The following is a 27,967-nucleotide window of genomic DNA, read 5'->3' on the forward strand; positions in this document are numbered from 1 at the left end:
AAGCTTATGTACTTGACACTGCAAGGCATGCTACTAAGGATGGTTAGTAGGGAGGCTCCAAAACGAAGCTAAGGCAAAATTTCGGAGGGTGGTTGTAGCCGCTACAACACTTGGTGACACACTAGTAGAACTCGAGCTCTCTGAATGGACCTTGTTTGTCAAAAGAAAGTCTAACACCTCCGGAAGTATTGTTTAGTTCTCTGTTCGTATTGGTTTCTACACTTGCTTGATTATAAGATATAGCATCTACCAAGCTCTTGGTCGGTCAGCACACATTCCAAGCCAAGTCAACATAGTTTTTTTGATTGGGGATGAGGGGTATATTGGTGCACAATCTTTATGGTCGTTAGAGTTTTAGTTTCGTCTCTGGTGTTGCTCCACTGCTAGTAGGCCTAGACAGTACCCCAACAGAGTCACGCAAGAACACAAGCATCGCTATACTATATGCGAGCTTATTCAGTACCCCGACGGAGTTACTTGCATCACCTCTCTGCACAGGAAGCCTTTCTCTTCTTTCACCTCACTCATTTTTCATATTTTTTATGAAATTTTAACATTTTCATTTTTCATTATTCATTTCAATAATTGTGCATAGCACTTATTCATTTCATAGGCAGAAGAGGGATCCCGACTTATTCAGAGCTGAAGAGGATGTTCCTTCAGAGAAGTAGTTTATATGTACCTCTGACGTGCTTGTTAAGGTTTTCCCCCTCACATTACTCTACTTGACTGAGCTTACAATTGTTAATCTAGAACCACCAACTAGATTAGGTGACACTAGTTAGTGTGCAAGCGTTGTGTTTTCACCAAGATTCACTTTGAATAGTGTGTATTTTCCATTGGTGTATCATGGTCTAAAGATAACAATTTCTTCATACAGAGGCAAGACAACATATAACCAAGTATTGCTAATTGCACAAGTCCTCTAGTACTTTACCTAGCTTGTTTCAAGAGTCGCACACAGTTCCATATGAAACTAACCTATGAACGTAAACAACAAAGCAAAGAAAAAGCAGAATAAAATGTGTAAGAAAATTGAGTAATCAAATAAGAAAGAAAACAAACAAACATGCAAAGTAAGAAGCAAACATGCATGCAAGAAAACAAACCAAAAGAAAACACTACTCCTACTCCTAAGCTAACGGTGCATGGGTCTGCTCATGTGAAGTGATACTTCCAATGCAGCCACTGGTGCATTGGTTGACCCATGTTGGTGAAGGCATGGTTCACAAACAACACAGTTGTGTGAACCAGCAAACATGAAAGATATAACAATGAATACAAACACACTCTGAGTTTAAATGTGTCCACAAAGCATAAGTGAGTGCAAATGCATGACATGCAATCCGTGGACTTACCATGGTACTATGTGACACTGTGTGCAACCGTTAAGCATACACATACTCTTGACTATGACATGCAAGCAAACGAAATAAATAAAGATAACTTGCATTGTGAACACGTGCTTTCTATGTAAGATTCCTCCAATGCATGAGTGATGGGATTGTGTAGTTCGAGTGGAGGAAGCATAATCTGTGTGTGAGATTGATCTTCAATGCATACAGATGAGTGATGAGGAGCCTTTAGTGTTTCACAATTTCCTGATCAGAAGTGAAAGCAACCTCGGGACAACGAGGGCCTGACATAACCATTAGCTCGGGTTGAAGTGCCTTGACAGTTTGTGGGGTTTTGACTTCAGCAATAGATAGATCATCATAAACAGGTGGCTTGGAAAAATCAACTGTGATAGAATCATCATCATGATTGAATACAGGAGTAAATAGATCATGACATATATGATCAAAAAATCAATGATTTCATCGGCATCCTCATGATCTGATGAATCAAACAGAGGAGCAGATGAGAAGCGGGAAAATTCACCCTCTGTGTTTCCAAAAAAGGTAGATGAAAAATCGAGTGGATTTTCAATGAATGATTTGTCCTCTTTGTTGTCAGATGATGGACTAACATCAAGTGTATTCTACGAATGATCAACAATGGGTGCATCCGTAGACAGAGATACACATGTGAAATCAATGATGGAAGAATCACCAAAGATGTTAGGAAAACACGGAGGAGACTCGAACAGAAGGGATTCATCCTTTGCCAAGGATTGATGCTCAAGCTCTGAGTCATACTCTTCATGAATAATAGCGCAAGTCAGTTGTGCAACACAAACTTCGTCGATAGCTTGATCCTCCTTCACAACAAATGTAGAGTCTGGAATGGAAGAACACAAGACAGTGTAATCCGAAGGATCAACATAACACAAAGACAGAGGTTGAGGCAAAACAGACATGTGACAACCCATGGACTTCACAACCAAATCTATGTTAGAATTGATAGAAGTGATTTTGGGAGGATGTGACAGTTGAACGGATGTGTGTTCCTGTTCTCCAACATCACTCTGTAGTGGTGGAGTTGTTTGATAAGGGGACGGTGGATACTCACTTGAGATAGCGACCGTGTTCGTCTTTGATTGCACAGCTCCATCGCTAAAGTATGCTAAGTGGGGTTTAGGCTTAAAATTCCTTTTAGGATTAACATATTTGGTAAGATATTACTCAAATCTATCCATGAGATACTGGAATTTCATCTGAATTTTCAGAGCTTAAAACTGCAACACACGGAAGCTGTCCCAAAATTCCATAGGTGATTCATGTGGGGCCTTTCATTGTTGTAACATTTTTTTGTCAAGAGGTTATGGATCAAAATGATGGAAAGTAGATTCAATGAGATCACAGAACTACTCAAGTGAGTGCACGCCGCCGGGAGGCAGACTCCAGCACCATTGTTGTGGGGATTCGTGAAGTGTGTATGCAAGAAGCAGATTGCCTTCTTCTACATAGAACTTGTCTGCATCCTCAAGGAATGCATAGAAGTCTTCTAATTACTCAGCCCAGGCTACTTTTCCTTCACCATCATACGTGAATTTGGACAAGAGATCAAAAAACTCCCTCGCGATGTTGAGAGGTTTGGCATGCGAAAGACATCGCGGAGGGATGAGTGTGATAGAATCCATGATAAATGTACAAAGGTTCAAAATAGGATGAGAGGACATAGTTTGTCATTTTTCCCTCCTTCTAGCGCTAGAAATGTTGACGGTATTAGACTTGCCAACAATTTGGACCTGCCAACATGTCAGGGGATCTCCCCAGTAAGAAGTTCCAACTAGACCTCAAACCGTTTGGTGTAGGAGTCCCAACAGTGGGTCATAGATTATCGCCTTGACCAAAGTTGTGCACAGAGGCAAATAAGATGTCCCTGTTTGTAGCAAGGGTGTGACATGCACAACAAGCCAAGGAAGGTGCATGAATGGTTATAACACATGGGAAGTGAGGTGAGTGTGCCCCTTGGAAACCTGTGAAAGCACGCAACTAAGAAGGGAAAACACGAGAAAATATGCATCACAAACAGGAAGGCAAGTAAGTTGGAAATCCAAAGTGATGGTTAAACCAACAACACATCTCAATAATACTCATACATACTTATACATAAAGCATCCATACATTCATGTGTAAGCAAACATATACATATATCATTAGAGTAAACAATATAGTTGAAATACAATAACCACATATGCATGAAACGTGTTGGCTATGTTATATTAAGAAGTGAAAGTTCCAATCATACAACACAACCATGACCAACCACTAGTTCCAATAGCGGAACATTATAGTCATTGGTGCCTGCTCCTCCAAAGAGATGTACTAGCTCTGCACTGTGGAGAAGCCAAGGCTCGTTACAATACTCTCCAAGCTTTCTCTAAGATACTTCTATCGGAAGCTTAGATGACAAAAATCTTGTACAATGAGTTATGAGGGACTATATATAACAAAGGGTGGGGTAACCCTTGACATTCCCCTTTGTGACTGTTCATCTATCCTCATGGATCTTCAACTACTCTAGGACTATTACATTCAACTATCAACACTTGAACTTCCACTTGACAGGACGTTACATACAATCTTCACATGTACCCATGTGAGACAAAATAGGTTTGAGCAAGCCTTGGAAGACATCACTATGAATCAGTCAACTGTGGGAAGACCATCTCTTTAACGTCTTCACAATGGTCGATAGTAGCAAACTGATGCCAAGCTCGGTAGTCCATGATGGTGTCCATGTACTCTGTGGTGACATCTTTCTCGAAACAAACTCTTACCTCTGTTGCATCCGAGTACACTGCTCTGGCTCCTCTATCCAAATTGTCTAATAACATGTGCATCATTGTCTTGAGTGCGATCGTACCAATGACGTACTGATGCATAGTGTCTGCATTGATTACCAAGTCTGCGCTGGTGGCTATGCGCATCAACTCATCAAAGTACCAGTCAAGCTCCAGTCAGACTTGTGCCTTTGTCTTTGCCTTGGTGAGTGTCCCAATATATGGGATCACATGTGTGCACACAACAACATACATGCTTATTAATACCCGTTCATGGGAAGCCTGCAAACTAGTGATGAGCTGCAAGAGTTCTTCATAGTTTCAGTTCTAGCTCATGATACATTCCTTCAACTCAACCACTCTAGGCTTCATCATCTTGGGCAAGCGTAACAGGTCTCCCTTGTATATCATTGTCCATGTTTTCATGTGGTCAACATCGGTATGCGAGTTTGACAAGATACGTGCTCTCCTAGCACATCGCTGCTGCCAACCGTTGAGATGGAAAATTGTCTTATGCATGGTACCAAATATGGAATATAACGCCTGCATGACTGTCTCAAGGGACGATACTTCATCCAATATCGCCTTCTTCAACTCTTCTCGGGAAAATGATGTAACCAATTCTCCTCCCTGCTTGGCCGTCTGTAACTCCTTAACCATTCGCTCTTTCTCTGCTATCAAGAAGTGAACACTTGAGCTAGTGGCTTTGGCATATGCTCTGGTAGCATCAGCCAATGTTGTTGGATGCTTACGCACGTCAAATACGATCACTCATTCCTAAAACTGCATAGGATGTAACACCCTCTGGGTTAAATTTTCATATAAACAACATAATAGGAACATAATACAATAAACATATCAACCATCAAAATCCAATGTTCCTATTATGTTTTTTATATGCAAATTTAATCCAGAGGGTGTTACATCCTATGCAGTTTTAAGAACGAGTGATCGTATTTGACGTGCGTAAGCATCCAACAACATTGGCTGATGCTACTAGAGCATATGCCAAAGCCACTAGCTCAAGTGGTCACTTCTTGATAGCAGAGAAAGAGCGAATGGCTAAGGAGTTACAGACGGCCAAGCAGGGAGGAGAATTAAAATTGACTATCACGTTCCACTTGACCATAGATTGTCTTAGCCAAGTCTCTCTTCAACCAATCACCCCCGTGCCAAATTCCAAGCGTGAATGTGGGACTCATAGAACACATCAAAAAACACCAATCAATGTGGATGCCACCGGAGTTCTCTGCCGACACCGTGAGGAATTTGAGTGCCTCCTAGTCTCTCAGGCTTTACTGTGAATCCGCAGCCTAATCCAGAGATCACTAGGCCAGTGGCTTCGTGCATCCTCAATCTAGTTCAGGGACCACTACCACCATGTGCTTGTCAATTTGGAGATCCACCCCACTCAGCTTCAAATCCAATCTGGCAATCCTGTTATAGGGAAAAGTGTCTAAACAGAACTGCTTATCCCACTAAGGTGTGATAGCTACCTTAGAAACAAACAAAGTAAAGCTACTTTTGTTTTCCATTTATGAAATGTAGATGAGAGAAGAACAAAGAAGACCAACCTCTGTCTTGTGCTAATCTCCTAGTTCGATTCCTCTCTCTCTTGATAGTCTTTCGCCACTTTCTCACTTGTACGCCCAGCTTCACAGAGTACCTGTAAGATCATAGTAGCATAGCACTATACAAGAACATGGATTTATAATCATAAACAATCTAGGATCAGATGTAAATTGACCATACAAATGCATAAAATATAAATGACACGAGTATGGAGGAAAACTTGAATAGCTTTTATTAATAAACAAGAAAAAGCCAAGGGAGTTACAACCAGTTGTTCTGACCCAGCATCATCCTCTCAGCAAGTAAGCCCCTCTTCACCTCATACAAAGCTTAGATCACCCAACACTCTGATGTTGTCTCAAGAAACCAACAGCAATTCCTTACAATATGCAAAATTCCAGCCTCTGGATCTCTGGGATGAGGGATCCATATATAGATATCTGTAAGGGAGATGAGTCAGCTTGTGATTTGATTATTGTATTTCCTCTGATAGTTCTTGCTTCCACTTGGAGATTGATGATCTCTTACTCATCCTTGGTCGAATTCAGAGAGGCAAGTGTCACAGGAGAAGTTTCTGGAAGATTCCATGCCTCTCCACCTCGCAGAATGACACTGCCATTTGTCACTTATCATCCATCGCACCCAATAGAAGGGATTTTTGAAATGCAACGCACCCACACAGTGTATTTAGGTGAGATGCAATGCACTTTGCCTATGGAGCAGCTGAAATGATCCTGTTTTGACCAGTTTTGAGCAGTTTTTCATGGAGAACTTCTGGGAGAAGCTGTAATCAGTTAACCTTGTTCCTTTAGGGGTTAGAACAACACTTTTAGGGACTTAGGAGCCCTTGGTTTATGGAAATTTCATGCTTGGGGTTGTAGTGCCCAAAAATGTCTATAACAGTTGCCCCCTAAAGCATGAGGTCGTTAATCTTTTGATGTCGGGTGAAATGCTTTATTATGAGGATCTGAAGTTCTTTCAAGCTGAGAGGAGACCTGTAATAAGATACAATACAATACATTATCTTCATAATATTTTCATGATCTAGCTGAGGCGGGCATTCCCATGCTCAGCTTTATAAATTCATTTTCATGTACATAGGACAGACAATCGTCTGAGTGTAGACTGATGATTCTGGTAGAGTCATCATCCCTTTGATTGGATAATTATTTGTGCAGCAATAATGTACATTTGATGTCTTTATTTCCCTGAATATATATTGCAGCCCAGATGGATGAAACTAGATCTGGGGTCTTCAATCTCGTTCGATCTTCACTCGAAGTACAAGTCTATCCATGTGAGAGATGTTCTGTAGTCGAACATGGAAATACATCGCTTGATTACCAGCCAATGATGTAAGCTGTTAACAGGCGCGAGAGGAATCACCGATAATGATAATGACCCTCAAGGTACTACAGTACAATTCACGTGGTGTGAATAAAGGACTTGGCGTCGAACACCATGCAAAATGTTTCGGTCGAAGGCCATTGATGTAAACCTGTCGCCGGAAGTGAGAAACTTGCCATTGAGGCATGCAAGCTTCAAAGTACTGACCCGAGTGTTCCTAGATCGACTTCTTGGATAATGAGCTGATGTCGACAAGAAGCGATCCATCACAGGAGGGCCTTAATGAATCCCACATCAATGACACGGAATGGAGCAAATGATTTTAATGGAGGTGAAAACAATCTGATGACATAAGGTTCAGGGTGGCGGTCATGAAAGAATGGAGTGTAAATGTATTGTAGTGGGTGAGACACAGGTGAATTCTCTGAATGACTTCTCTTGAACATATCGGAGACACTGACGTGATGGACTAGTAGCATTAACCCCAAATGTGGATGGTGTGATGGGACCATGGTGATGTGACCGGTGAATGAAACAACCCAACCCGACTTGGATGCGGAGTGAAAGTGTCATGTTCAAGAGCGACTTGCTACCAACAAAGTTTCTTCAAGTTTTCTTCCCAATTTTTCCCCAGTCATTGCTGACCAGTACCTCTTTATTTTTTTCAAGCTTGAGGAGGATAACATATGCTTGTTCTATAATTTTCCCTTCAGGCAAACCCATCGCTATGTTTTAGCGAGCCTAGAGATAGTGAAACTCGTTCTTGTCTGCTATGGACAAGTTTGTCGCTATTAAGTTTTAACGAGTTTAACGACAAAGATAACTCGGTCCTTTTCAATTTTAGAGAGTCTGAAAAGGAACGTAAAGTAAACTCCAAAATTCCTTTTTCGTCATCTAATCCCTTACGTCCGAAAAAGTATAAAACAATACAGAAGGGATGAATTTTTGATACTTTTAACGAGCCGAACAAAACAAGCGCTCGATATTTTTGTGTAATAATCCCTCAGGTCCAAAAAGATTAAAATCTAGAGGAGGGATAGCACTTCCGGTCACTTTAACGAGCTGGAGAGGCCAATGGCTCAGCAATCTTTTCATATTTTACGAGTCAATTGAAAAGAGCTTAAAGGAGACTCGTCTCTTGAGGAACGAGTGACAAAATTGGGTAGCAGCTGATTCCAAGTAAGGTTTGGAATTTTCCAATCACGGCAGTGTTACAAGGATGGCTAGTGAGATCACTCTTGGCAGCTGTTCCTCAAAAGGGGTAAACAATCAAATGGAGGTGAATGATTGACCAATACAGAGTGGAGGTGATGATGAGAACACGACCAAGGCTTTTAAAGGCTGAAGTACTACATTCACGATGGTTATTTACCGGGAAATAGTTCATTTTTTAATGAGCTTAAACGTGGGGAGAAACATTTGCTCATGACTTATGTTTATTTTTTAACGAGCTTGAACTATGTGCTAAAACTGCTCGATACAACGGTCATTTCTTGACTTTACCATAAATAGCTTTGTTCTTTCAGAGATTGTACTGCATTTTCAATTGCTTCATCAAACTAGTTAGAAATGAACAATATATGTTTGAAAAATGAGTTAGAACACTAATATTTTACTCGAATTACATAAAAAGTAATGTAAAAGTGCTTTTACCTCTCATTTTACCATTTCATTTGAACTTTGGTTTGTTGGAGCTTTGGAGGTGCTTTCCCCCCTTGATCTTCATCAGCTGATTTCGGGAGATTCTGTGGACGATTCGCGGTGCCGTCTCGACCAGGTAGAAGCTAAACTTGAGCTCTTTTATTTCATGCTTTCCATTTTGCATTCTAAGCTTGATTCCTAGTTTTTCTGAGCCTCTGGGGTTTGAAAAACTCGCCCTGGCTTCAGCGCACCCCTTGTGTATCGAAAGGTGCGTTGGATGTTGGTCTGTCTACTGGCCATCTGACATGCAACGCACCCAGAGCACTACTGTAGGTGCGCTGGGTGCAAGGAGGGAACTTTATGCACAATTTTTGATGGAAATTTTGCCTGTTTCTCACCAAAATCAGGATCTAACTCTTCTCTTGTTTGTCTTCAGAGATTTTTGGAGCAAGATGACTATTACATGGCGAGAACTTGAGCATGAAGAAGAGGACATGCTTGCTTTACATGATCCGGTTACAGTAAACGCACTGCAGAATTGTGGCTTGCTGAAGTTTTTCCACATTTCTAGCATGAGACAACAAATCAACTTGCTGCAATATTTGCTCGATGCTTGGGATCCTACCAACCAGGTGTTCCAGATTAGGGGCAAATCCATCCCCTTGACTGTAGTGGTATTTCTTGACTGGCTTGTCGAGGCAGGGTGCCCCCATCTTTTTATCAGGTTCAGCTCGAGGAGGTGAATCTGTGAGAGATTATGTTCACCGGTATTGCAGAGAGGGATCTCAGCCGAGTAAAGACGGCAAGATCATCATCCGTGATGTCACTGACAGGTTCCTCAGGACTATTCTGTTTACTTTTGGTAGGATGGCTGGTGGTGCGGCTCTTCATGTAGCCAACCGATCTTATATGCAATATGCCTTGGAATGTCTCCAACCGAAGGTGTTCAACTGGTGCGACGCAGTATCTCTTGTGATGAAAGAACAGTTGACCAAGGTGAAGAGTGGGAGGTTGAAGAACTTTGGGTATGGTTCTATTTTGACTGCCTTTGCCTTGGAAAAGATACCACTGATGCAGCCGCAGTATATTGCACTCGATTTACCTTCACCGACTGAACCACGTATGCAGAGATGGGTCGACCATATGTCTAGGCATGCTGGTCAGTCTTAGATTTCCTTTTCTGATACCTTCTTCGGGTGGTTTGATCGTCAGGAGATGGTTTATTCCAAGTATCCATATGCTGGTATGGATACTTTTCCGGGGTGATCCAGGTTTAGTACTGCCGGCTGGCGAACAGTGGGGCGCCATTGGTAAATTCTTTGACCATATTCCTGTTTATCGTTTTTCTTTTATAATGTCCTTGTGCTTTATTCTGTCAAGACTTAATCAAACTCATCTGTTCATGCAGATGTTGGTCCCGTTTGACTAGTAGTAAACCTGAGGGTGCCAACTGCTGCCCCAGCAGGAGAGGCTGTTGGAAGGGCTATCCTTCGCGACCTCGATGTGGCCGAGACTCTCACAGCATTACAGGAACAGGTTGAGGGCCTCACTCTTGGTATTCCAGATGTGAGGACTGACGAGCTGCCCTTGAGGTTGCAACGTCATACTATTGGTGTGCCAAGACGATGGACACGGCTCTTACGCATGATCGCACAGGCTGTGACTTGCTATCACAAGCATCATTAGACTAGGGTGCCCCCTAGCGTTTTGAGTTTTGGGTCATTTGACCAATTTTGTCTTGGTTACAGAACATTATGTGTAAACCATAAACAGTTATATATATATTTTTGATTTTCGAAGTTTTATTTTGGTTAAGTTACATGATCCAAATGCAAATATTAATGGTATGCTTCTTTTTATAAATGTTGCAAATGCCTATCTAACACATAATTTGCCAATGAGCCAGTTAATGTGTTTAAGGTTCTGGAAATATGCTGATATTCAATAAAATCAAATTGCCTTTCCAAAATCTTAACCGTTAGGAACATGCGATAAATAGCTGGATTTCGGACAGAGTAGATACCAGTGAGTTGTAGTATGACGAGTTGTGAGTCTAGCCTGACAATCAGTCGGCGTATACCATGTGTGATGGCATCAGAGAGAAGTTCTATCAACGCGCTATATTCAGCGATGTTATTCGTTGATCGACCAATACATACCCCTCTGAAACTTACTAACTCGCCGCTTGGATCAAAAATGGCCCAGGCCGCGGAAGATAGGTTCCGCGAACTACGACTCGCTCCGTCAGCATATCCAACACATGACTCCAATAGGTTTGACATCTGAAATAAATGTAAAAAGTGGATTACTTGACCAAAACAAACACTTTAGCGAAAACAAAAACATAACAAAAGCATACAGGTTACTATACTGAATCACGCATAGTAACGCTTGAGGTACAACCCGTTACGAGGTTGTGCCAGTGGAATCCCGTCATAATCCATTAACTCGTAGGCTCCTTTTGCTAAAACTCGCTTAACAATATAGGGGCCCATCCATAAAGACTTGAATTTACATGCCCCCAATTTATCGGATTCTTGGTCATAAAGCAAGACCAACTCACCTTCTAAGAAGACACGGGGTTTGACATTCTTGTCGAACTGTGCTTTGACTCGTTTCTTATGGGCTTCGTTAGCCAAAGCGGCATCACGACGAGTTTCATCCAATTGGATTAGTTCCAAGAAACGAGCCTCCTCTCCTGAAGTTTCGGGGAGAAGGTCAATTGCGAGTTTGAGGGACGAGATTTCACACTGGATTGGTAAGACTGCTTCCAGGCCATATACCAGTTGGAAAGGTGTAAACCCGGTTGCATTCCTTACCGATGTTCGGTAAGCCCACAAGGTTGAGTACAGGATTAGGTGCTAACTTCTTTTGTGAACTCCAATCATCCTTTGCAACATGCGCTTCAGGACCTTGTTGATTGCTTCAACTTGTCCATTGGCTTGCGGGTAATATGGAGTAGAGTTGTCGTGAGACAACTATTTTGGCAGCTAATTCAACCATCATGTGATTGCGAAAATGTGATCCATGATCTGTGACTATAGCTTGTGGGACGCCGAATCTGGCGACTACATGATTGAAAAAGAAGAGGGCAGCTGTTTCACCAGTATTATCTAATGTAGGCATCGCCTCGGCCCATTTGGTAAAATAGTCAACTGCGACTATGATATACCCATGCCCCCCGGTCGAGGTGGGGTTACATGTCATGAAATCGATGCCCCATTTGGCGAATGGCCTGACAACAACTATTGGCTGCAGAGGTGCGGGTGGTCTTCTGGTTTTGCTATCGAAAATTTGACAAGCATGGCAACTTCTGACTGCGGTTATGCAATATTTGAACATTGTTGGCCAGAAGTATCCTACTCGTAAATTTTTTTGCGCTGTAGCATAACCGGATTGATGCCCCCCACACGTGCCTGAATGGCAATCATTCAGGACTTTTTCAGCCTCCTCATGGGTGAGGCACCTTCTCAGAACTGTATCGATACCACGACGGTAAAGTGTATCACCGACGATCACGTAGTCTTTTGCTTGGTATCGAATACGTTTTTGTTCGGAGCGAGAGGTATTTGGCCTATATTTTTGGGTTTGGAGATAAATGATTATATCCCCATACCACAGATTGCTTGAATATATCAGAAACAAATTTTCGTCCACGATCGTTTCTTCGGATGTTTCATCGTTGGACGATGGTGGGAGATCGCATAATAATTCTGCGAATACGAGAGCTTTCTTTGACTTGGATTTTTCAAATTCCAGATCAAACTCTTGTAGAATTGCTATCCATTTTGAATATTTGCCCCCTAGCAACGGTCGCAACAATATATAAGTCATGGGGTTGCAATCTGACAGAATGGTAGTTTTTCAAAAGAGGACGTAGTGTCGAAATCTTTGTATCGCTTGAACAGCTGCGAGCGCTAGCTTTTCAACATAAGAATATTTTCTTTCTGTATCATTTAAGTTCTTACTTAAATAATATATAGGATGTTCAATTCCGTTGTCTTCTTGAACTAAAAACATTGCAATGGTTGTATCCGCTGCAGCCAGATACAGGTTAAAGTCTTTTTGATAATCGAGAGCGTACATTAATGATGCTTTCATTAGGGATTCTTTTAAAGCATCAAAGGAAGCTTGCGCAACCTGATCCTAGACAAAGGGTACTTCCTTTTTCAAAAGACGCGTATAACCTTTAGCAAGTTTGGTGTAATTTGGAATGAACCTCCTTAGAAAGTTTGCTTTCCCTTGGAGTTTCTGAATCTGAAGAAAATTTGAAGGTGGAGGCAAATTTATGATTGCCTGAACCTTACATGGGTCGAGATGAATCCCGTCTTTTGAGACTACAAAGCCAAGTAAACGACAAGAACTGACACAAAATACACATTTGTGTGGATTGAGTCGTATCTTGTAGTGTCGACAACGAAGAAATATCGCTCTTAAATGCTGCGGATGATCAGTCTGCTTTTGTGAATGAGCTGGAAGGTCGTCGAGGTATGGTTGAACGATGTTTTTGATGTCATGGAAGGCATAATTCATTGCCCTCTGAAATTAAACCAAAGGGTAATTTTTGATATGCGAATGTGCCCCATGGACAAATAAATGCAGTCTTTGACTGGTCCTGTGGGCGGATATTTATTTGATTATACCGGAGAATCCATCCATAAATGAAAAGATTTCACATCCGGCGCATTCATCAATTATCTGGTCGATGAAGGGTGTAGGGTAGTTGTCTTTTGGACAAGCTTGATTTACATCCCTATAATCGATGCACACTCTAATTGTTCCTTGTTTTTTCATAACAGGGACAATATTCGATACCCAATCGGTTAGAGGAACCGGGTATATGAAACCAGCATGGAGAAGTTTTTCAACTTCTGCCTTAATGTCAGCGGCTTTCTTGGGGTGCACCTTAATGTCGTACTGGTTTGACATCTGGATACATCTTGATTTCGTGTTCAACGATACTCAAGTCAATGCCTGGCATTTCACTATATGACCAAGCAAATACATCTCTGAATTCGCGAAAAAGAGTGTTATATATTTCCAGTTCTGAAGGAGAACAACATTTGCCAACATAAATATTCTCTACAACATCTGTTTTGGTCGAGATATTTATGGCGATAGTCTCTTCAATGTTGGACAAGTTTCGCTCGGAATCCACCGTGTTTACAGTATTTGATAGAAAATCAAAAACTGAAGGATGATAAAGGTCATCAAGAGTATTTTCTTCACAATCCGGAAGAAGGGAACGATGGTGGTAATCATCCCATGGTGCCCCTTCAATTACCATTGATTGAACAATTCCTTCGTCGGTGACATGCACTCGTGACCAAGGATCTGAAGGGGTACCATATTCCTTAGACCTATCTATCCAAATGCTTGATGAGCGTTTATTTGGGTTTGCCTCCCATGCTAGGAACATTGATTGCTACAATATTTCTGTTGGGCTTGGAGGCAAAACCTGTGCATGATCCATGTCGATATCGTTTTCTAAGATCTTTTTTGAAGATATCATATTGCAGGTTCCTACCGACACTACTTCCGCCAAATTGATTGGAGGTGGAAGGGCGACAGTTCCCATTAATATAGGATCTTTTAGTAGGCCTACTTCGATATTTTGAAGCGAATGGGGGCTTCCATGGATCATTGGAATGCTTCCCGTAACTTGAGAACCATTAGGGAGGAAGTTTTGTTGATCGACGATTGTAATCCCTCCTTGGAAGGGAAATACAATCTTCCTAAAATAGGTCGACACAACAGTAGCCATAGCATATATCCATGGTCTTCCCAGTAGGATGTTGTAATCGAGATTTCCGTCGATTACCTCAACATCTATTTCTACTGTTTTCCCTCCTAGTTCAACCTTAAAGTTACTTAGAATACCATATGGGGTATATGTTCGTCCGTCAAATGCTTTTAATGTCGTCGAAGATCGTGACAAGGATGGAGATCCTAAAGTTTTCCAGCAACTCATCGACATAATACATGTAGATGCCCCCTCATCAATAATTGTTCGATGAACAATTTTGTTGAGGGCTTTCACTTGAACGAGGAAAGCTAGTTGAGCTGGTAACTGAGGATCGTATCCTTTATGATCGAAGGATACAAGATTGGAATCCTTTGGGTCTATCCCACCAATGGTTGATAATAAAGCTTGCTTTTGGGATGGGCAATTTTGTAGTACCTCAAGAGTCGACATAGCGGATGGCGATTGGGCCAAATCTTCCACTATATTATAATGTTGTGCCACTCTAGCGCGGGGATTAAACGTCGACTTGTGTACTACTCCCTTTGGCGGTTTTACTGTCAACTCGGGAATGATGGGTGGCACAACTTCTGTTGAAGTTGTTGTCGAAATACTAGGTTGATATTTATCCTTGTTGTTCGACAGTTGTGGATTCCCATAATCTTTGTTCCATGTCGATATCAAAGAATCATTTTGTTGTTTGAAAACCGACAACATTAGCACTTGACAAGGGGAAGCATTTCCACTGTCAACCAGATTTGTTCCTGGATTCGGAAACGGATCAGTTAATACTGCTGAGGTTTTTGTATTCTTGAAGAATTTTTTAAGCTCAGCTCTGTGTGGAAAATCTGCGGTCCAATGATCCTCATCGCATATGAAGCATGGATTTCTTGGTTTCCTATTTCTAGGAGGGTTTGCAGAAGATTTTTCAGGTGATGATTCTTCTTGTTTCTTCTTCTTCCCTTTGCCTTTCTTCTTGCCCCTTGGTTGCTTGGTTTCTTTGCCTTTATCTGTCGATACGACATTTACTTCCGAGGAAAGAAGTTCCTCTTTTTCATTTTGACCGGAAATCTTACGAGCCTTTTTAGATGTAGCCTTTGTTGATTTCGTGTCTATTGCGCCAATCACGCCATCGCCGGAATGAGAGTCATTGTTTGATTTAGTAGGAGGAGGAACTGAGAATTCCGATCTAGGAGCATCGGTATTTTATCATAGAGTGTGCCGGACTGAGTGTAAATCAAGTCCAAATATTGCGCACGAGTGATAACTTGCTCTTCGGTGACAACTCCCCCTTTTGCCACATCTTCCGTGATGGAAGGAAATAATGACTTAATAAACCATTCAGCTAAAAGCTGATCGAGAACATACGTTTTCACCATTCTACGACGACGTTGCCACTCATGTATATGATCAGATATGTGAGTGGCCGTCGTTTGTTTGAAATTGGTAAGAAGTTCCATTCCCGTTTCGTACCTTATTGGTAACTAAAAATGGGTTAAAAAGGTTGTGGCTAGGGTACTGAAGTTGTCAAATGAAGCTCTATGCAATTCGATATACCATTTTGTTGCCAGACCAGTTAACGTCCTCTGAAAAAGGCGAAGCCTAATCGAATCATCGTTTAGGGTGTTTGATGAACACCACAGATGAAAGGTCATCACATGATTCGACGGATCTTCCCCCGGATTTCCATTAAATTTAGCAATATCTGATGGAAGTTTATGTGGAATCGCTGGCCACCAAGGGGCGTAAGCGATTGGATCGTTTGTTAACCGATTTAAATCAGGTAACTCTAAAGTCGCCACGAAGGGTAACTATTGATTCAGGTTAGGTGAAGCATACCCAGGATAAGATGGGATTGCCTGAGCAGTTGGTCTTTGCATACCAGCATAATGCATTTGATGCTAGTAACTCTAGTAAGGTTGGTGGGCATGACCATTGTAGAATGGTTGATTTTGACCGTTTTGAATATACGGTTGCCCACTATTTGCAAAGATTTGTTGCTTAGAACCTTGGTATACTTGTTGGAACTGTGGTTGTTGGTATTGTACTAGCCATGGTTGTGAAGCCATGTGTTGTTGCCCGATACTAACTATTTGACCAAGATGAGGGGTGATTGTACCCGTTTGAACCTGTGTCATTCCACCAGTCGGCGATTGTGGTTGAGTTGCAGGATCAAGAGGTTGTTGCATTACAACCTGAGAAACTTGAGGTTGGTATACAACAGGTAGCGCTTGAACTTACGACACCATCACAATAGCTGGCGTAGTTGGTATACTTGACATAGGTAAGCATTTTTGCATCGAATATACAACTCTTGGTTGTTGAGGTAGTATCGGTACCCAACCGCTTGACGTAATTCCAGCATAACCTGAATTTTGTTGTGAACTCCCATATGGTTGTCCTCCCGGAGGGGATAATGAAAGGGTATACTTCCCTCCATACGGTGGTAATCTGGTACTTAAGGGAATGGTTTGCCCTTGAGGGCCGGACTGCCCAAATTGACCTCCAAATGGATCAATTTGTTGAGACTCAACATAAGAGTTTCCGGATATTATTCTGGATGAACAAACTGGAACAGACCATACTGTCAAAATAGCCCCTGAGCAGGCTCCTTCTAGCGATTGAGAACTAGTTGGGACAGATGGTATACCGGCAAACATTGTTGGAGTGATAGGCGGAAGTTCTGTCGTCGCTGTGTCAGACGACACAGTCCTAGATGTTGACGGTTGTTCAGACATTTCTAGTCTATCCAAAAGATTACCTAGCGATTCTACAGGATCTTCCGCTGGCGGTAGACTAATTTCTGATGAAGAAGGATACAAAGTGATCCCGACTTTGCGATGGAGTACTAGCTGGAGGATCTTCCCAATCTCTTCTATAGCAATCAGACCAGGTGGAAGGGGTAGACCGTCAGGTCCGTAGAATATTTCTGGTGCCGAAGAAAGTATGGAATCTGCAGCGACAGATGTTTGGGGAGAAACACTCTCCGAACCAGTTGTAGATGGAACTGGTTCAGTGATACAAGTGTTTACCCTTAGACTAGGATCAGTACTACTGTCCTTCTGTGGCTGCTGAACTTCTTCTGTAAAGGCAGGGATACCAGAAATGTTTGGAGTAACCGGAGTCTTTGATGTTGTTGGAACACTTGTTCTAACTTTACCAGGAGATTTGGAACTAGTTAAACGAGTTCGCTTTGCCCGTACTTGTTTCGATTCCGGAGACAAAGACGGTTGACTCGTAAGCCTCCGCGAATGACGAGGTTTCAATTGACTTTCTTCCACGATTGCGGATTACTCGATCAACTAAAAATCAAGGGGAAGTATGTTTCTGAATTAGATGAATTTTAGACGCTTTGACACAACTTGTTTTTTCAATTTTTAAGAGTCGAGAAAAAACAAAAGGTTTCTCTAGTTGCCTTCGACTTTTAATGAGCCTGAAGTGACAAGTGCTAAGATGGACCTTTTCCGTTCAGGAGTCTGAAAAGGAATGAAAGGGACTGCTCTGGAAATCTAGGTAGAGGGATTACCAAACCAATCGCAAAACTGCAGAATACTTTTTATGGTACGACAGTCAATCTTCTCGAATGTTGTGTTCAGTGCATTGCGATCGATAGGGCGGCAGACACGGCTTCCTCTGGATAAAGGATTAAGCCTATTGTGGTCTCCCAAAATATACTCGACGGTACGTGGGAGCACAAGTCCGTACTGGCACATATCATCTCAAAGTGGAGGAATCACCCAACCATCAATGAGAACAACAGTTACCAGGCTTTACGACGCCAGAATATGTCTCCAGCCTAGACTTCTAAATGTTGTGCGTTAGGTTCCAAAGCGTTGTTAGATTCATTGAATTTATTTTATAGTTGATCTTGTTTAAGAAATTTTCCTTTCAGGTTCACCGCGAGATGTAGATGTATAATTCCTAAAATGAAATCTAAGATGATAAACAGTCTTTTATCTTCTTTGTGCAATGAAAATCCTAGCTACTAAGTGATGCAGGAGCATTAAGGGCGTTTTTTTATTTTGTAAATATGTTAAAAGGGGGTGTGATGATTTTTAATATTTTATTAATTTGAATAAAATAGGAAAAGGTGAGGATTTTTGTAAATATTTTTTTATTTAATAAAAGGATATGAGGGAATTTAATTAGTTGAAGGATTTTAGGGATAAAGATCTATCATTTAGGGATGTTGAGAGATTTAGGGGTTTGTTGAGGAATTGAAGGGATTGAGCATTTAATTAAATGATTTTTTTAAAATTGTATAAATAGGAGGGGGTTTTGAGAGAAAAACACATTGAGATTGTGAGAGGTTGTGAGATTGAGAGTAGGCTTGAACAGCAAGGCTGTAAGCCTTCAGTATTTGTAAAGGGCCATGAGTGTTGGATATCAGGCCAAAGATAAATTTGTAAGTAGCCTCATTTTGTTTATATGAAATATTGCTCCGTATTATATATTTTGATTGATGGATTGAGGAACTTTATATTCGATTTCTGAAGTGAGATTTTGGAGTAAATTATGTATGTGAATTGTGAAAAGTGATATGCCAATTTTGTGAAGAATAACAAGGAAAGTTGTGTGTGGATTCTGGTTAAATGCATATGCTCGAATTGAAGTATCTACTATGGGAGACTCGATTAAAGGAAGTGTGCAATGAACAGATCGATATTTATATAACAATTGTTACTGTGTGAGCTTATTTCTGAATGGCTATTTTAAATCGATCTGTAGTTTGTAGCCAGCACCAGAATGGAAATAGAACAGCGCTTTTCCCTGAAGTTACAAGTCATGGTATGGGTGCATGGCGCTGTTGGTTGAATGACATTGAATGTTGGATATTGCAGTAATTAATTTGGATTGATTGTTGAAAAAAATCGATGCATATAAAAACCGATTGGAGCAATTGGGTGTTTGCTGTATTGAAATTATGATTGAAGTCTATGCTGCAGGCTTAGATGTGGTCGACTTACAGCGTTGAACAAAATAGGATGGCACAGAACCCAAGTCAACATTTGAACAGAGGACGGAGAAAAATCGATCATCTCAGAGAAAGGATTGGTTCGAATATCAATCAAGAGGAGATTGATTCCACGGCTGTGGCAATTCATTTTCCGGAATGGTGAAATCATTTTTGAAAATCTAAACGAACTGTTGTATGCGCTGATACTTATAATGTGTTAACGTTTTACAGAATGGAGCGACTGCAATCCTAGCAGAGATAGAGGAGGTACTATGCAACAACAAAAGAACTTAAAGGTATACATTCATATTCAGTCGATCTGTGAGTAAAATTGGATTGCGGAAGTATGAGTTTGTCACAGTAGTTTTATGGTTAAATCGGGTTGTAGAATCCGTGATATAATCAGATTTGTTCGTAACCTATTAAAGACACAAGGTATATAATTCGAGATAGAAGAATTGGCGGAATTCTAAGGCATGAATGGACTGTAAAGGCGTTCCAAGGCGCAGTTAGGAGAAGGAATCATAAAGAAAAATTACAGTCAATATGATAATTGATGCAATTGGTTTAAAGCTGCATAGCCCAGGTATGGTTTATTACAACTAATGGTCTTTTGAAATAATATCAATCTCATAAATCGAATGCTGAGATCCAGAATCTAAGGCGCGTTCTGAAATGTGAAGGTAAATTAAAGTGTGGCAGTTGTTGTTGACATTCGATGTGTAACAAAACCTGAATATTGTAATTTACCATAGCTGGAAATAAATGCACAAATGTGTTGGGTTTAATAAATCAAATTTGGAAAGTATTAAAGGGGACAGGTATATTTTTACCAAGTCAAAGATTTGATTTCAGATGTTGAACTGAAGACCATGTATTATTGAGAAAACTGAATATGGATCGATTTGCCATAGAATGAGAGAAGAGTGACCATATTGTGTTATTTGGCATTTGAATTCTGGTCGAATTAGAAAAGTAAGGGCGCATTCTTGAATCAAGCCATATGTGAATGAGAAGTATTAAGATTGCTTGTGGAAGCATTGAATGTTTGATTTGGTTTGAATGATGATAAGTTTTCTTTGTGTAATGATTGTTGGGTCCTGATTTTAAATCATAGGATGAAGATAGTAGTGGGCGAGTTTGGCACATGAATATGATCGTGCAAAAAACAAGCTTCTTTACCCACCGCTACCAGCTGCTACTCTCATACTCCCGTCAGAACCAGCGCTTGATATCCGAGCTAAGTACTTGGGCTTTGATCCTTGGATCACATGTTCCTCTTGGTTGTCCCTGGTGTTCGTATCTGCTGTCCCTCGGGCATTGAGGTATAAAATTTGGAAGATGATGAGATGTATGTTTATATGCACAAATGAGGGAAAGATTCTGGGTATTGCAGGCCTAGCCCTCTGTCACTAAGGAAAGAGAGACAATATTCTTTCACAAAGAGCAAAGAGCACACTCTAAATGCACTGTCCTAAATCAAACCAATCAAACAGTCTAAATGCAAATGCACATGCATGTATTTGTTTTCAGCTTTCTTAGTATGTGAATGGTAAAAAGAAATCTAATGCACAAATCTGAATTACTTTTCAAGCGACAATTATTAACAAGTTTCTTTTCAAAATAAAAAATGGAGACAATCAAAACATTTTACGATTTGGAAATGAATACTTGTTTTGGACACTGGAAACTACAAATTCAGACCAAATACAATAGTAACAGGATAATCAACTATCTACAGCAACCAAACTCTTTCCTATGACTGAAAACTACACTTGATACACTTTCAAATCAAAGGAAGACAGTACGATTACGTTACTTTTTGTAAAGGAGAACTGAAAATGACTCAACAAATACACAAAAACATTTACAGTTATTTTTCACAAAGGAGGCGGAATAACAGCAAGGAAAAGGGGTTTCAAATAGAGATATACTGATTACAGGCAGCAAAATTCATGAATAGAGCTGAAAAGAATGAATCACAGAAACCAAAACTGAACAATGCTTAGTCTGATCAGTGCACCTGTAACACAGGGAATTTGAAATGCAGTGCACCTACTACACTCGGGAAGTGCGCTGAATTTCAGATTCACAGAACAGTACCTGCACTGGGCCAGAGACGAGACATTGCTTGGGTTCCGGGTCATAGTTTGCAGTTCAGTTCATGGGTTTTGGCCGAGAAAATGGTAATCAGTAATGCAACAATTAGGGGTAGATCTAAGGAGGTTCTAAGAGCTACCACAAGGGGCAATCAGAGAGTTTGTAAATCAGTTGTTTAATTTATAAACAAATCCCGGAGATTGACTGAAGTGGCATTTATCTACTTTGCATTTGCATAGCAAATGCAGTTCGAAAGCTACTTGGCTCGACTTCAGGATCCGTCTGTAAGTTTATAAAATAAAAAGTCAAGGAAGATAAACAAACAAACTAATTCGTCCCCAGTGGAGTTGCCATTTTGTTACAGGGAAAAGTGTCTACACAGAACTGCTTATCCCACTAAGGTGTGATAGCTACCTTAGAAACAAACAAAGTAAAGCTACTTTCCTTTTCCCTTTATGAAATATAGATGAGAGAAGAACAAAGAATACCAACCTCTATCTTGTGCTAATCTCCTAGTTCGATTCCTCTCTCTCTTGATAGTCTTTCGCCACTTGCTCACTTGTACACCCAGCTTCACAGAGTACCTGTAAGATCACAGTAGCATAGCACTATACAAGAACATGGATCTATAATCATAAACAATCTAGGATCAGATGTAAATTGACCATACAAATGCATAAAATATAAATGACACAAGAGTATGGAGGAAAACTTGAATAGCTTTTATTGATAATCAAGAAAAAGCCAAGGGAGTTACAACCAGTTGTTCTGACCCAGCATCATCCTCTCAGCAAGTAAGCCCCTCTTCACCTCATACAAAGCTTAGATCACCCAACACTCCGATGTTGTCTCAAGAAACCAACAACAATTCCTTACAATATGCAAAATTCCAGCCTCTGGATCTTTGGGATGAGGGATCCATATATAGATATCTGTAAGGGAGATGAGTCAGCTTGTGATTTGATTAGTGTCTTTCCTCTGATAGTTCTTGCTTCCACTTGGAGATTGATGATCTCTTACTCATCCTTGGTCGAATTCAGAGAGGCAAGTGTCACAGGAGAAGTTTCTGGAAGATTCCATGCCTCTCCACCTCGCGGAATGACACTGCCATTTGTCACTTCTCATCCATCGCACCCCATAGAAGGGATTTTTGAAATGCAACACACCCACACAGTGTATTTAGGTGAGATGCAATGCACTTTGCCTATGGAGCAGTTGAAATGATCCTATTTTGACCAGTTTTGAGCAGTTTTTCATGGAAAACTTCTTGGAGAAGCTTTAATCATTGACCTTGTTCCTTTAGGGGTTAGAAAAACACTTTTAGGGACTTAGGAGCCCTTGGTTTATGGACATTTCATGCTTGGGGTTGTAGTGCCCAAAAATATCTATAACAGATCCCCCATAAAACACATGAGAGAACACATCTCATCAAAGCTATCACGAAATGGAAAGGCTAGGCTGAAAATACTGTCACACCTGGAAAAACCCATGCCATGGTAGAAAAGAAACACATGAAATCCCATGCATGCCAAATCTAGCAAGGAAAATACACATGCAATTTGATACCTGCAATGAAGCCTGTTGTAGTTGCTTGATCCTTGCTTCCTCTTGCCTTCTTTTGCTTTCTTTCTCCAATGCCAAAGTGCTCCAAGAAAGATCTAAGTGTCCAAGAGTATGAGAGAGAGATAGAATAATGAGAGAGCTCCAAAACTAAACTCACCAAGTCTTTCCCACTGATCCTCAAAGCCTTTTTATTAATGAGGCCTCTATTTTCTTCATTTTCCACTATTTTCCTTCAATTTCCTCCTCACATGCAACATGTGACCTTTCACCTTCCTTTTCTCCTAGTCTCCATTATTTTCATAAATAAATGTCCCAAAAATGCCATTTTTCCTCTTTAATGCCTTAGCCATTGCCTTTTCCAATTTCCTTAGCCATAAACAACCAAATGAACACCCCCTAGGAGGTATTTCCCACCATTCAGCTTGTAATATGTGTCTCATCATCTGTGCTATTTATATATTTTTACATGGAATTTTCACTAGGGATATTACAGAACCCTCCCCCTTGGGGGAACACCGTCCTCGGTGTTCAATGACACCTATAACCAACATGAATGCTAAAAACAAAACATACTGCCCATGGAGCTTTATAACATAGCTCATTACAGTATTTACAAGGAATGACCTGCTCAAAAGAAAAACATCATGACAAAATGACCAGATAAAAACCATAGCGCATGTTGGAGCTTTATAACACAGCTCATTACGGTATTTACAATAACCACATATACACATATGCACATCTGTTAAACCAACAAATAAGAGAATATGATGCCCATATACATAACAAGGGAATCCAGAGGCTCACACCTCTACCCTCAAAGTAATACTAGGATCCACCTCGTTCCCAGGAAGTCCAAGACCCACTGCAAAATCAAATCTACCTCCAATGTCCAATGCTATAATCCTGCGCCACTTATCTTGTCAACGAACAGTCATCGGCTCATTGTTCTAGGGCGCACTCCCAATGTGCATGTGATTCCATATGGCAATGCTAATGAACAAACCAAATCCATCCACGACCTTCCCTTCTCTACTACAGTCCCTCGGGAATCTGGTCACCTCTTCCATGCAGTCACTCACCTTCCAAGTTTCACTGGCACCCCCATCCTAGGCAGTCCATCCCTTGGCAAGGCTTCCTCGCATCGAAAGATGAAAAAACCAAGGCATATACCTACCTTAACACATCATACCAGTTATAGCATGCTCATGGCAATTAATGGATACTACTAGGTAGCAGTGTCCCACAATGGCCCTGTTCCTAAAGTGATTTACCAACATACTGCTGCATTTCTAATTTATTTCACTATTGTTGCTACTAATTCTTGTAGTCAGTTTCAATCACCCAACCGGGCATTTCATGCATTCCTGTACCAAGCACATAACTTCCATTAGATTTGAAATAAATTGAAATGAATTAACATCATACCTCATTGGTAGCTCGTCAATAAGGTACATTTGCAATCATGTTCGCTTCCTGTCACAACAAGTCAAACTAGCATATTTGACCAAAACATGTATAAAAATATCACATCGGGTTAGCTCCACACATAACCATCAAAATCATAAATCACATGTAACCATCATAACCAAAATCATATATCACATGTAATCATCATATACTAGAATCATAAATCACATGCATAATAAAAATGAAATACAATACCAATACTTGTCCTTCATTGATCCTTAGCTTCTACCTTTGTCTTAGTTCCATACGCACTCCGATTTGGTTTCTACACCCAAAAAACACCCAGTGCCTTCTCCTCAACCATGTGCATAGACACATAGTGTGCATCACACACATAGAACCACACGGCATACCACACCATTCAATACATGCATCTACACCTGACATACAACACCTACACCTACACCTAGTGTATACAATACAATGCATCCATCTATACCTGATGTGAAGTACCACCCAATACATGTACCTACACAGAGTACCACACAACGAGTACACATGCCACAATACCATGACTACATGATGCACATACACAATACCACATGCCCTCAACACAACATGTATGACATGCACATAATACCACACGTGCACCAATACCATACGTAGAACATGTAAACAGTAACAGTTGTACACGACACTACCTGCACAATGTGTGCACAACATCACATGTACATGGCACCACCTGCACAATGTGTACACAATGCCACATGTACACTACACCACTGTATAATGTGTACACAATACCACATGCACACAGTACCACATGCACGATGTGTACGTGATACCATATGTACATAGCATCACATGCACGACATGTACACAACACCGTATGCTCATAGCACCCTATGTACAACATGTACACAACACCACTTATACAATCATGCACACAACACCATATCTACATAGCACCATATGTACAACATGCACGTAGCACCACGTGTACATAACATCATCTATACACAACACTGCATATCCAACATGCAGATAGCACCATATGCACTTAACATCACATATCCATCATGCACACAATACAATATGTACACAATAATGCATATCCAATATGTACATAGCACCATCTATACCCAGTATTGAATATGTAACATTCATACAACACTATCTGTATCATCTTGTACATAACACTGCATAAAAAACACGTACACACACTATATATACATAACAACGCATGTGCACACATCATATATGAGACATGTACAACATATACAATATATGCACAAAAGTAATACCACACATCCAAAACCACATTGTTCTTACCAAGAAACCTTGCTTTCAACTTCTTATCCATTCTTATCCTAGCATGAAACAGGCCACATTGCTTTGGCTTTGCTGATGTATCCTTCAACATACCTGTCATAAAATAAACATAGGCATAATACAAGTATACAGTATCAAGTCATATCCACATGATACTGACCTCGTATATTTATCATGACTATTCTTCCCAATTGATTCCTCGTAAGACCAAGAACCTCTTCATGTCGTTCTCTTGCATAAGCAATCATGCCTCCACAAGAATGATCCTTGACAACCATGTCAAACAAAGACATAGATAGATAGATACATACATATATAATCATTATCATAAAACAATCACCATCCTGTCATACAACGACATATATATATATACACACACACACACACACATTAATGTTAGCATTAATAATCATGATCCATGACAACCCTGTCAAACATAACATACATACACACCAACATGTATACGTATATATAAACATCAACATAATTATGATCATAACGTAATTTTACTAGATAACATAAGGTCTAGTTTAAGAGAACTTCATTATTTGGGCACAACATTGAGAATCACAGTTCCCAACTTAGCGAAGGCATATGACACCCCAGATCCATTTACTTTACCTTCTCTGGTTACATTTCTCATGTTTGTACTGCCACCGTCCATTTACCACAATGGACCCAACCAATCCAACCGGTTGAAATAGTATTACCTTCTGTTGCGCTGACTCATGCACCAAGCTTCATTCATGTATTAAATTACTTGTTGGGTACCACGCATCTCTCCCTAAGCTCCATCAGTTTCCTCTTTCCCAACCAATTCCCAAGACTCAAAACATAAAATGAAAGACAAGAAATAAACATGAATAAGACCATAAAAACCAATAACAACATGACTCTGCAAACAAAGTGGTATGGCCATACACTGACATAAAAAAATATGCAAATCAAGCACAAGAAAATCACAAAATACCTTAAGCACAAGACTAACAACAAACACCATGACTCAATCCCCATGGTTCCCAGTGCATCCAAGGGAAAGCTCAACCTGAGCCTTCTTCAAGATTTCATGGCAACTTGTCTTGTCATGCAACTCCCTGCATCATGTTGCCATAAACACATAATTGTCAATGTATAAGTAAGCATAATAATACACTAGTTACCTCATCTTATTGTGTCAAGAAAGCTGCTTGCAACTGAACACATCCATACCATCTCTCAAGGGACTCTAATCCTTTAACAGATCCACCTATAGCTAAAGACTAGTTAATATACCTGTCAAGTACAAGTTCATGAATATAGCACATATCCACATAATGTCAAACAAAATCAAGGTTACGAAGACTTCCTGTGTGCAAAGCACTCATTCGTTTGGAAGTATGGTTTCCAAACATAGCCAAAGGAATTCTTGTCCAAATCCTTCCTTTTACCTTTTTAATTTGATCAATCGAGTCTTAGTATATACTGTCACATCACCCGACTGTTAGTGATATAAACACATAAACTACTACTTTGTCAAGCTAATACCAACATGTTTCCTATAATTGCTCACACATGTCAACCACATGTTCCAAACATCAAGACAATCATATGTATCAAATTGAAATTAACTTTTACAAACAATCATGTCATAATCCATAGTCAACTCATAATCATTAGACATAATGCTACAACTATCACCTACTATACTCAAGTACATATCCACTGTCTCAATACATATGTGTTAGTAAAATCATATTTAAATAGGATCAATTGAACACATAATCATATTATGCAACTCATCAATCATTCATACCATGTTAAATAAATTGACTAGATGACATAATCAACAGTAAAGCACCAAATAAATGACATAAGCAACTGATACCTTAATGTATCTCGGAGGAGGTTATCTTGTCTGCACAATCAATCTAGTTAGCACGATATAACTTTATGACACATCAGCTCAATCACTCATAAGATCATGATATCCATAAAAATATATAACTAACATCTTCACATCATAAACTCATACATAACTATCATTCACACATATGAAAATTAAATATAGATTAGTATGACACCATCTCACAAATATGTCTATTCATACTTGAATATCACAATCATAACCATCTGCATAGGTCAAACCAGGTTAACA

This window comes from Pinus tabuliformis, chromosome 3_2 (genome assembly GCF_031772625.1).
Source record: "Pinus tabuliformis cultivar Carrire ecotype Pingquan chromosome 3_2, CPIR1, whole genome shotgun sequence".
NCBI lineage: Eukaryota > Viridiplantae > Streptophyta > Pinopsida > Pinales > Pinaceae > Pinus > Pinus tabuliformis.